This window comes from Tamandua tetradactyla, chromosome 2 (assembly GCF_023851605.1).
Source record: "Tamandua tetradactyla isolate mTamTet1 chromosome 2, mTamTet1.pri, whole genome shotgun sequence".
Lineage (NCBI taxonomy): Eukaryota > Metazoa > Chordata > Mammalia > Pilosa > Myrmecophagidae > Tamandua > Tamandua tetradactyla.
In genome coordinates, this window is record NC_135328.1 from 16391733 (window position 1) to 16403922 (window position 12190).

General features: G+C 44.7%; 1 long non-coding RNA gene across 1 annotated transcript; it reads right to left on the reverse strand.

Annotated features, from left to right (window-relative positions):
• Window positions 1-2130: 2130 nt before the first annotated feature.
• On the reverse strand, window positions 2131-11645 carry LOC143659129 (uncharacterized). The gene is made up of 3 exons (XR_013163434.1): window positions 11572-11645; window positions 11307-11463; window positions 2131-2711 (listed from the first exon to the last, which is right to left on the reverse strand). It is a non-coding gene; the product is annotated as an uncharacterized LOC143659129 (long non-coding RNA).
• Between the last annotated feature and the right edge of the window lie 545 nt (window positions 11646-12190).

Genomic DNA, 12190 nt, shown 5'->3' on the forward strand with positions numbered 1-12190 from the left:
CCCCAATGTTTATCCCCGGCATTGCTGTGGTACTAGTGATGTCTTCCCAACATAGATATTTTAGCCCACATTCCTGCGGTGTGGGCCCACATAAATAGGACCTCTTGAAGATACTGTTTTTAGTTCAGGTGTGGACCAACGGAAAGAGGATGGATCTTAATCCACATTATTGGAAGCCTTATAAAGAGAAGAAACCAGAAGCCAGAAGGCAAAGAATGCCATACAGGAGTCAGAAACCGGAAATCAGTGGAAACCAGAAGAGGAGAAAGGAGAGGACATCACTATAGCAAAGGGATAGAGATGCAAGTCCAGGTACCCCAAGGATGGCTGGCAGCTGGCACCAGAATGCTACAGACTCCCACAGAAAGCAAGCCATGAAAAGATCTTGATTGTGGATGTCTTCTATCCTTAAAACCATGAGCCAATCAATTCCTGGGTGGAATTCACACAATTCTACCCCTGACAGCCACCTTCATTGGATTTTCTCCTTTGGTGTATGACTTTCCTCATTTCCTTGCTTCCTTTCCAGGAATTGCCTGTCAAATCAATTATGTGCCTCCAAGTCCCTGCTTCAGGGTCTGCTCTGGGGGGACCCTAAACTGAGAAAGCAATGCCTCCATTTCTCAAAGGAGGAGGCCGAGACCTGGAAAGGTATGGCACCTTGGCTCAGCCACTCCGAGAGTGAATAGCAAAGAGGCCTTGACTCAAAACTCTCAGCCCTTGATACTTCTCAGTCTTCCTCAGCCTGCTCCCATCCTTTGGTTCTTTTTTCTTTTTAGAAGGATTCAAAAGTAACAAAGTCCGAATTCTGAAAAATTTTCCAAATCTGGAAAATTATCTTCCATTATATTTTTATATTGGTGGTGATTTATTTATTCTGCTTTGTCATTTGTAGCACTTTTTATTTATATGTGGATATCCCTGTTTGGCATATATCTCTGTTATTGCTTTCATCTTTTTCATTTCTTAATCATATCTCTGGAAGTATTTCCAAATTGTGTTCTCTCCCTCACCAATTTGATTTTCTGCAGTGTCAACTCTGTTGCTTTCAAGGCGTATTTTACTTTGGAAGTATTTTTCTTTTAGTTTCTTTCCCTAAAGTAAGTTTCTGACCTTACTTTAATAGAACTTATGCATTTTGATATTTAAATAAGACTATATACCATCTGTCTTCTGAATTTTTCTTCTCTTTCATGAATTGATTGTATTTCAAAGGCAGGATTTCCTTTCTGAACTTACTGTCTTGTTCCTTTTCCCTTCTGCAGCACATTTTTTTATAGTACCCCGTGTTGAGTTTTTGTTGTTGTTGTTATTTATTAGCACATCCCTGAGTAAAAAGATTTGTACAGGGCCAGTGGTGGAATTTTCAGATTGCACTCAATCCCCTATTAGCTTGCTGTGACAGTTGATTTCTCCTCTCAAATCTAAGGATGAGTGGCTGGTAAGTAGGTGCAGAAGCACCTGAGAAATGTTTAGTGAATGCTGGCTCCTCCCATGGAGCTTCCCCTTTAAATCCCTCAGAAAATGCCGCAGCCTCACTAAGTCTGACCATGGAGAAGAGCTTCTTGCAAATGGGCTTCCAGTCACTGAAAGGGAGAGGAAAAGACCAGAGACCATCGCACTGCTTACGAGGCCAGAAGAGTCAGAAGCAGAAGGGAAAACCAGCGGATCTCCTTTGGTTGGCACGTCAATGACAAAATGTGGGTCTGCTTCAGGCCAGGTGGAGCCTTGGACAGAGAGCAGAACTTTCTGGATCAGAAGCTCTAGTGGCTATTGGAAGAAGGGAGGCCAGGCAAGTGGCCCACTGAGAGCGAAGGGAGAGGCTGCAGAGGGGCCCTTCTGCCCCCTGACCCGTCACTGAACTGAATGAGTCCTCCTGACCCTGGATTATGCTCATTTCTTTTTTCTCATTGCAATCGCATGATTTTTTTGTTTCCTTTCCAGCAATTCTCATAGGTGATGTAAAGGAAATTCTTGAAACGCTCTTTCCACTCAATCCACTTCTCAGGATTTACACCCTGACTTCACACAGGAATCCTGTGTTGAATGTAGATGACAAAATACCTTGAAAAAACATTCTCAGGACAGAGATACCAAAAGGGAAGTTTGTTATGGAAGGACTGAGGCTCTCAAAAATGTCCGTCTGAGTGTATTTGTAGTTAATTCCAACAAAGGAGGAAAGGGAGGCATCTGAAGACACAGATACAGTGGTACAGAAACTGCACGGGGCTCAACCAACCAAAGATGGGACAACACTCACCTGCACACACATAGACACAAACGTGCATGAAGCCCACGGATGGATTGTCAGGACAGCAGCCTAACATAGACTGAAATTCATGGAAAACCATAAAAAGACTGCTGATTCTTCTGTTCTGCATGAATTCAAAATTGCATTCAATTGCTGGTAACAGAAATTTGGAAAAACAGTGGCTTAAACAGAGGTGTTTCTTTTCTTGGGCAGTGGAAGTTTGCTATGGAGACTTCGCAATGCCATGGAGATCTTAGACACTTTCTATCCATCCTTAGTGAATGGATTTCATCCTCAAGTTCACCTTATGGTCCAAAATGGCGGCCAATGCTCCCACCATCTCTGCGTTCTAGGCAGCAAGAGCAAAGATGATGCCTTCCAAATGAATCAGCCTCTTTTGAAGTGGTTCCCTGGAAATTCCACCAGTGACCTCTGCTTACATCTGATGGCTCAGCCCTGTCTGCAAAGGAAAGAGAGAACTATGATTTTTTTTTTTCATCTGAGAACATTGTCACACTCAACAATAGGGTGATTCTGTGGCTAAGGGAAGAGGAGAGAATGGACAATGGAGAGTCAACTAGTTTTTGATGCATGCTTAAGGAAGACAATGAACAAAGAAGCAAAAGCACTTGCTCCACCCACCCCACCCGATTCCACATCTGGGGTCCCTGGTGTCATTTTTGTAGGCAAGAGAAAGCCAAAACTTGAAGCTTTAGCCATCCTCTCTTGTACCGGTAAGAGGAAAGTTCAGATCATGGGTAGCTGAGGAGATTGAAAGCATTTTAAGTGATTTCGAGTTTCCAGCCCCCTGGATAAATTTCAGCATAGGGTAGCGAAAAGACCAGGATGAAGGCATCCTGGAGTATCTCATGAACGAAGGTCTTACTCTGAAGCAACAATTTCTAAAGTGTGTTCCCCAAGATGTTGATAGAGATTGCCCCACCAAAAAATGGCTCTCTTGTCAAAAGGTTTTGGAAACTCTAATTTGAACCAAGTTAAGCAGTTCATTTAATTCCAAGAAATTTCAGTCTTTAATATGCTCACTTATCTCATGATTATTTTCAAAAAGGGAACCCAAACTTGTTAGACCATGGAACTCAATGCTTGCAGAGAACCCTGTGGGATAAAGATCCAGAGTTCACTCTGGGACATGATGGTGTGGCTGCATGGTCATGGGCATGCAGTGAGGTCCGAGCTGGGGTTTTATGGAGCTTAGTCCATCATCAGAATCATCTTAGCCCATTCAGGCCCATGGCCTGGACATCTGCATTTTCCCAACCTTTCCAGGTGATTCTTTCACTCTCTAAACTTTGAGATCCACTGGGTGACAGAGAGGAGCCTTCACTTTGCAAATACTATGACTTGCTCAATTTACATCCAGGCATTTCTTCCTGGCCCCCTCCAAGCTCATTTCTCCCATCACCATTTGGTACTTGGATAATTTTCTTGGCTCCGTTCGAAGCAGCTTGCATTTATCTTTATTGCCTCTCTCTTTATCGATTTAAGCCTATCTCTGCAATTTGTCAAACTTGGATTGCATTTTAATCTCGTCCTCCAAAGTAGCTAAGATCCCTTCCAGCTTCCTATCACTCAGAAATCTCATTAGTTGGGTCTCCATTCCATTCTTCAAGTCATTAACGAAAATATTAAATGGCCCTGGTTTGTCACAAAGGGCTTCAGGGTTCTCAGCAGATTTGTGCCTCCCGTATCTGCCATGAACCTCTTTTTGGGTGTAGTCATAACTGGAGATCACAACCCAACATCTCAGTTGTAGGTTATTACTTCTTCACTTACAAATTTATGCATGTAATGCAAACTCTATATAGGAAAAAAACGCATTCATTCATTCAATAAACATGAGTGCAGCAAATGTGTTTAAGACATAATAAATAGGCTTTTCTTCTCACATTCATGCATGTTGACCAAGAGTGAAGAAGCTCCTACCACCTGTATGCATTAGAAAGATCCATTTTTATGTAAAATGAAGCTGTGTTCCATCTTTGAGAGACACAATTCCAGGCTGAGCCAACTTTGTGGCAAGCAGCTGGGTTCCTCAATGTTTCAATGTAATAAGGTAATACCAGTCCATTTCTCTGAGTATCCCCTAAATACCAGACTGTTCTAATGGCTTTATTATGGGTTGACACACTCAATGCTCGCAATAACCCTATGAGATGGATGTTGTCATCTTCTTTTGCTGGATGGGGGTCTGAGGCATAGATAAATTAGAGAACATGCACTCGGTCTCAGAGCTGGTCAGTGTCAGAGCAAGAATTCAAACTCAGACTCTGGTCCATTATCATACATGGTTGCATCAGTGGCCAAAGGGATAGTTTGGTGGGAAATGTTAACACAGAGCTCAGAAGCCAGAGACTACTGAAAAGACTGACCTGCTGGGCATGGTGCAAACTCTTTTCCCTTGATTTATGTCATTTAATGCTCATACACTCCATCAGATCAATCACATTTGCTCCCACTGTATAGATGAGAAAATAGAGGCTCCAAGATCCCTCTCCAGAGTGAATCCTGGGTCCAGTTGACACTTTCCTCCATGAAGGCTTATCCTGGAGGACACATGCTGAGCAGGCATGGTCTCTGAGGACTCCTTGGAGAGGTGGGGTCTGTCCACGAGTGAAGAAATGAGCATTACACCCGGGCGTCAGTCCAGCCTGTTCCACCCAGAAACTCTTTCTGTGACCTCATTGTCCAACCTGTAGCACAGCCCTGACAGGCACGGGTGGCACCTATAAAACCCACTGCTCCCCAGAGGTGCCTCATTCTCCTATTGGGTTCTGTAGGTTTGGGAGATAGATAGGTAGATGAAGTTGTGAGGGGCACCCAACACTGATACATCATCCCCGACAGCACAGGGTTGAGTGACCTCCCACCACAAGTACCTGCCAAAGCAAGTGCCATCCAAAGTCGCGCCGGACTCAGCCCCTCTGCCAGGCCCTCGGCATCTGTCTTCTGAGCAGATGTGCAAACCGTTAGTCAATGGCACCACGGCGGCACAGGACCAGGGCTCCCAGAATTAAAACCTGTCACCCATCCACTTCTCCATTTGCCAGGGAGGGGACGGAAGGAAGCTGACCAGCCTTTGTCCTCTAGTTCCGGCTGGAAAGCACTTCCTGCGGCGGTCACAAGAGGGAGGCGGTCCACCACACAGCCCATTTTCCCATGCTTCGGCTGGGAAATCTGCAGAGCAGTAAGAGATGGGATTTTGTTGAGAAGAGATGATGGAAATGTTTCAAATGTTAAAGACTATTGTGCTGGTTTGAAAGGATGCATGCTCCCTAGAAAAGCCATGTTTTAATCAAAATCCCATTTCATAACGGTGGAGTAATCCCTATTCAATACTGTATGTTTGAAACTGTAATTAGATCATCTCCCTGGATGATGTGATTTAGTCAAGACTGGTTGTTAAACTGGATTAGGTGATGACATGTCTCCACCCATTTGGGTGGGTCTTGATTGGTTTATCCGAGTCCTATAAAACAGGAAACATTTTAGAGAATGGAGATTCAGAGAGAGCAGAGAATGCTGCAGCACCACGAAGCAGATAGTCCATGAGCCAGCGACCTTTGGAGATGAAGAAGGAAAACGCCTCCCGGGGAGCTTTATGAAACCGGAAGCCAGGAGGGAAAGTTAGCAGATGATACCATGTTCGCCATGTGCCCTTCCAGCTGACAGAGAAGCCCTGACTGTGTTCACCATGTGCCTTCTCACTTGAGAGAGAAACCTTGAACTTCATTGGCCTTCCTGAACCAAGGTATATTTCTCTGGATGGATGCCTTAGATTGGACATTTCTATAGCCTTGTTTTAATTGGGACATTTTCTCAGCCTTAGAATTGTAAACTGGCAACTTATTAAATTTCCCTTTTTAAAAGCCATTCCATTTCTGGTATATTGCATTCCGGCAGCTAGCAAACTAGAACAACTATGAAAGTCTTTTTTTTTTTAAACATGTCATTGTGCATCTATTAAATCTTGATCAGGGTTTCAAGAGTGACTGCAGTGGCTTTTGGAAACAGACTTATTGATTTGGGGTTTCCCAGAGATAAATATAGTTTTCTGTTAATTGTTAACCATTTAGAATTGAACAACAGCTTATTGTTTTGTAACAATGTCAGTAGTTAAATATTGACGTTTCAATTAAAACATGAATTGTAGTTATAACTTAATGCAAGTTCAGCAGTTGTATTTGGAGTTAAATTATTTTAACAAATAAATTTATTTAATGAAAAAAAAAGAAGAGATGATGGGAGTTCCCCTCCCCTGCCCAGAGCTTTTCACAGCCCACCCTAGGGGACAGTCAGGTTAGGGACGGCTCCATGGGTGGACTGTGATAAGCTGGGGAGTCCAGAGTGCACTCAGGCCCCAGCTCGGACCTTCACCGCTGGATTTGTGCCCTTTAGGATGGAAATGGGGGAGCCCCAGACCACTGGCTCCTCTTCTGGGAGGTGGCCGCCCTGGCCTGTGGCAGAGGGGTATCTCTACATCTGAAAACTCAAGAGTGAGGGAGGAGGGGCAGCTGGGCAAGTTGGGGTCAGCTGCTGCTGGCCAGGGGACCGCATGGCCCCAGCTCCCTCACGGCCCTCCCTATGTAGTGGCATGTGAGTGAGGTATCTCTGTGTCCTTCCAGTTCTGCCTTTGCTGCACCTCCCAGTTTTTGGAGTCCTTGGAGCTGTTTTGACAGAGAGAAAATACACCCCCATGGTGGGTGGGGTGGCACAGGGGGCCTCCCTCTCTTTGGGTCCTGTATTGGTGTCCTAGAGCTGCTGCAATAAATTACCACAAACCAGGTGACTTATGATAACAGACCTTTGTTGTCTACCAGTTCTGGGGGCCAGAAGTCCAAAGTCAAGGTATTGGCCAGGCTGCACTCCCTCGGAAGTCTCTTGGGGAGAATTCTTCTTTGCCTCTTTCAGCTTTAGGTGGCTCCAGGTGTTCCTTGGCTTGTGGCCACATCACTTCATTGTCTGCCTCTGTCTTCACGTGGCCTTCTCCTCTTCTTTCTGAGTCTCGTCCCTCTGTGTCTATTACAAGGACAGTTGTCACTGAATTTGGGGTCACCCCAAACAACCCAGAATAATCTCATCTCAGCATCCTCAACTGAATTCCATCTGCTACACCTCTTTCCAGGTAGGGTCACACTTACCAGTTCTGGGGGTTAGGACATGGGAGTATCTTCTGGGGGGCCACCATTCAATACTCCACAGACCTTGATTTTCTCATCTGTGCAATGGACAGGTGACTTCTAAACACCACCTCCTCTTTCCTAATAGACACATGCAGAGCCCATATTGAGCATAAAATGTCTGATCATGATTCCACTAAAAATTATAGAACTCCATCCCCAGCCAGATGATTGGCTGCAGCAGATTGGCAGTGACGTCAGGGCCTCTGGTTGCCTCCCCCATGCTGGCTCCCAGGCCTAAGTGTTCAGCTCCATCTCAAGTTGCTGCAGTGGCTGCCCCTTTCCCAGCATCTCATGTCCTCCATTTATTTTTACATTGCAATCCAGTTATAAAGCTCACCGAACTGAGGAAGTGTAGGAAAGGAGCATCATCTTAAAATTCTCAGAATGGCACATCTTAAAATTCCTCACAAAATGGGAAGTCAATAAACAGTGTCTAAAATGGATTTAACAAGAATAATAGAGTTAACCATTTCATGCCCAGTGGTGAAGGTAACAGTGCCAGCCAACAACGCTTCTCACCAAAATAGTTCCCCTTCTCCCCTGTCCTGGACCCTGTGGTTGGAGGAGACCATGGGGTTAATTATGATAATTGACTCACCTCTGGGATGAGCATTGCTCCTCTTTCTGGATGGCACTTGGCATTGAGTGTGATGGTGGCTGCCCCATCGGCCTCGGTCCTTTGGATGACCACCATGTACCAATTCTGCCTCCCCCGTCCCTTGCAGGCTTATGATACACAGGCAGCAGGAGGGAGAAATAAATCTTTCTCCATAGAAGTCACTGAGATTTGGGGTTGTCACTGCAGCATTGTCGACCTTAACCTGGCTAATGTCTCATATAACAATACTAGAAGGTGGGGAGAAGAAAGATGGGGAGTTATAGGAGGGCTGAGTCCTCAACTAATAGAGCAGAAACCAATAGATAATATAAGAAATTGTGGAAGCCATAAATAACTAAATTAGCATATGATTTGGGGATAGCTAGCAGAGGACAAAACCCAAATCATTAAAAGTAGTTACCATCAGGCAGTGGGATTATGGATGGGGAGTGATGGGGCTAAGAACTGGCCCTTTGTCATCATAAGCCCTTCTCTACTTTTTGACTTATGGAATGCAATTATATTAGTTTTTTTTTTTTTTTTTATACATGGGCAGGCACCGGGAATCTAACCCGGGTCCTCTGGCATTCCAGGCAAGCATTCTTGCCTGCTGAGCCACCATGGCCCGCCCAATTATATTAGTTTTATAAGCAGGTAAAATAGGTGCAAAATGGTACAAGGGATGTCAATCTATTCCTCACACGTGTTCTCCAACTGACAACCACTTACCAGTTTCTTGTGCATCCTTACAGAAATAGTTTAAGAATTTGGAAACATACATATGATGACATGCGAATTCTCTGCCCACTTAGCTAATGTTTTAGTTCTCCAGCAGCCCAAACAAATACCATGCAGTGGAGTGGCTTAAACAACAGGAATTTATCGGCTCCCAGTCTTGAGGCTAGGAGAAGTCCAACATCACGGTGTCTTCACGGTGGTACTTTCCCCAGAAGACTGCAGTGTTCTGGGGCTGCTGTTGGTGATCCTTGGCCCTTGGCTCATCTGTCACATGGCAAAGCATATGGCGGCCCCTCCTAGCACCTTCCTTTCTCTTCTGGGTTTTGTTGGCTTCCAGCTTTGGCTTCTTCCTGTGGCTTTGTCTCTGTCCGTGTCTGAATTTTGCTCCACTTACAAAGACCTCCAGTAAGAGGGCCATCCTGATGGGCGTGGACCTCACCTTCACTGAACTAACTTCATCAAAAGGTCCTATTTACAATGGGTTCACTCCCGCAGGAATGGATTAGGACTAAAAACATGTTTTTCTGGGGTAAATATACGTCCAAACCACCAAAATAGCGCTGTGTTAAAAAATTTTTTTTATTGTTAAATATAGAATATATACAAAGAAAAGAAAAAAAAAGCAATGATTTTCAAAGTATACTTCAACTAGTAGTTACAGAACAGATTTCAGAGTTTGTTATGGATTACCATTCCACTATTTCAGATTTTTCCTCTAGCTACTCCAAAATACTGGAGGCTAGAAGAAATACATATTTTTATTTTTTGTGGAAAATAGCATATAGACACAAAAGCAATAAATTTCAAAGCACGTCACAACAAGTTGTAGAACAGATTTCAGAGTTTGGTATGGGTTATAATTCCACAATTTTAGGTTTTTACTTCTAGCTGCTCTAAAGTACTGGAGGCTAAAAGAAATATCAACATAATGATTCAACACTCATACTCATTTGTTAAACCCTACCTTCTCTGTATAACTTCACCATCACCTTCGAGCTTTCTCCCACTCTTTAGGGGTATTTGGGTTATGTATGTTCTAACTTTTTCATGTTGGAAGTGGCCGGTGATAATATGGGATAGGAAGATGGAACTAGCTGATGCTCTGGGGTGAGAGGCAAAATAGCAATGTATTTAGAGCGTCCCTGCTTTCTCCACTATTAATTGCAGAGCTGTAGAGCAGTGACTTAGTTTGATGGTGAAATTGCGTAACTGTAATATTTTGCAGGCCATTCCCACTTTCGCCTACTTCTTCCATCACTTGGAATTATGATGATCTCCCACTTTCCTGTCCTCTAATACTCTTCCCACTCTTATTTCTACCCCCTCCTTGTTCTTAGCTTTGGTTTCAACCAAACATTCATTTGCTGCTGTGCTTTCATCAAGACACAATCCAACCTCCCCATGCCCTGGCTAGGAAACCAGCCTGCTGGGAGTCCCCCACTTTCCTCCTCCCCCCATTTCCTCCCCATCCCCTTGTCCACCCCCAAGCTCCCCTCAGACGCCTGGGCCTTTGCTTTCCTTTTTTGGAGGTGGGGAGGTGGTGGTGGTGGTGGTGCATGGTTCAGGAACCGAACCTGGGTCCTTTCTAAAACAGACTAGATCTCATCACTCTCTTTCCTAAAGGTATCAGTGACCTCTGCCTGATGATAAAGCCCAGCATCAAAGACAAGACTTTAAAGTTTCCCCTCAGGGCCAGCTCTTTGCTATGCGCTGTGCATGCTCTATTCTCTTTGACCCTCATAGCCTTCTCATGGAGTGGCTCCTCCTATTATCCACATTTTCAGATAGAAGAGCTGAGGCACTGAGAAGGGACCCAAGCCCAAGCTCACCTACTTAGGAAGTGATGGTGCAGAGATTTGAATTCTGGTTAGAGTGCCTCTAATCACTGTTTGATACCACCTTATCATTCTGATTAGCTTTCTGAGATTATTCCCAAGGGACAGAATTCAATATTTCTCTATCTTTGCTTCCAGGTTCCCTTTTATGATCTGCTGTGGAAGCCACTTTGTCATGTGCTTCTCTGCCTCTTTTACTAGACCGGGAATAACTCACCAAGCCAGAGATAGATACCATTCACTGTTGGTTAAATTGAATCCTACTCCAGTTTGGCAGTATCCCTGCATTGTGTGCCTCTTTTTCCTAAACTCTTTTTATATCTCTCTGCATCTGGGGTCTGCACGTGTCTCTGTTCCATCCCAGCCAAGTCTCCAGGGACAGATGTCCTTGTGACCACGTACAATGTCAACCATGGATCCTGCTGTGTTCCCTTGTCGTGGCCGAAGCCCTTTGCCTACTGCTGCCCACAAATGGTCATTTTGCCTCTGACAACCTCTTTCTTTCTGTCTCCACCCGGAGCCCCCTTCTTCCTTCTCCCTAAATCTGGGAGCCGACCACAGCTCTGTCCTTACTTTACCCCCACCCCCCACATGACCCATCCGCAGCCCAGGCTGGGGACTTAGTTGCCCATAAACAGGAGTTGGATGACTATTTAGGGGGAAGTAGTATATTGACAACTTACGTGAATGTTATAATGATCCGCTGTGAAATATTTCCCTCACCTCTTGCTGAAATTATCATTCCAAACCACGGAATACATTAGGTTTTATGATCTACTTGCTTCTTTGGGGAAATATAAATCTGGAAACATCATCTTCATATGACAGGGCAAAGAGTCCCTGGGGACACAAGATGTTTAAGAACGTTAACCGAGAATCAGAAATAGTTTGTGATTAATATCGGGGTTTTGTTTATGGGCAGAAATAAATCCCAGGTCTAGGGCTGACCTGTAAAAATCTGTCTGCGATGAAAACTCTGATTGCAGATGATGGAATTGGAAAACAATCTGAATTTAAAGAAGTGATTTGGGGAGGGGGGCAGGGTTGCTGTGTTTGGGAGCTAATAAATTCTAACCGTAAATTTGTAGGCTGCTTGCACATTCCTAGTCACCAACTAAAATAAATAGGAAAGAGACTAGGACTTTATATCGGTGGCCGACAGTCATCTAAGGTTCTTGGAGGTCATGTGAGATAGAGCAGTTCTGAGGATCATTGAAAGAGGCCTTCCTCACTCTTTTCTTCTCACACTAGAGGTGAGGAACCAGCAGGAACACCAGACAGGAGGTAGCAGAGGAGAGTTGGCAGTCAGAGCCTTGCATGACTGGAGATGGGAGTAGAGGTGGGGCAGGTTCATGGAGACAGCATTGTTTGGGGACTTGAAGGCCTGTTTTTGCCTCTTGGTGTGTTAGTCCTGTGACTTTTACTTATGAGAACCTGGAAAGGCCTCTTTCTTGCTTAAAACCTAGCATGGGCTCCCCACGGCTTCTAGGACCAAGACCAACCCTAGGGATCCTTGGCCTGGCTTGTGAATCCCTCCGCAAGTTGGCCCTGCCCCTCTCCCCGGGCT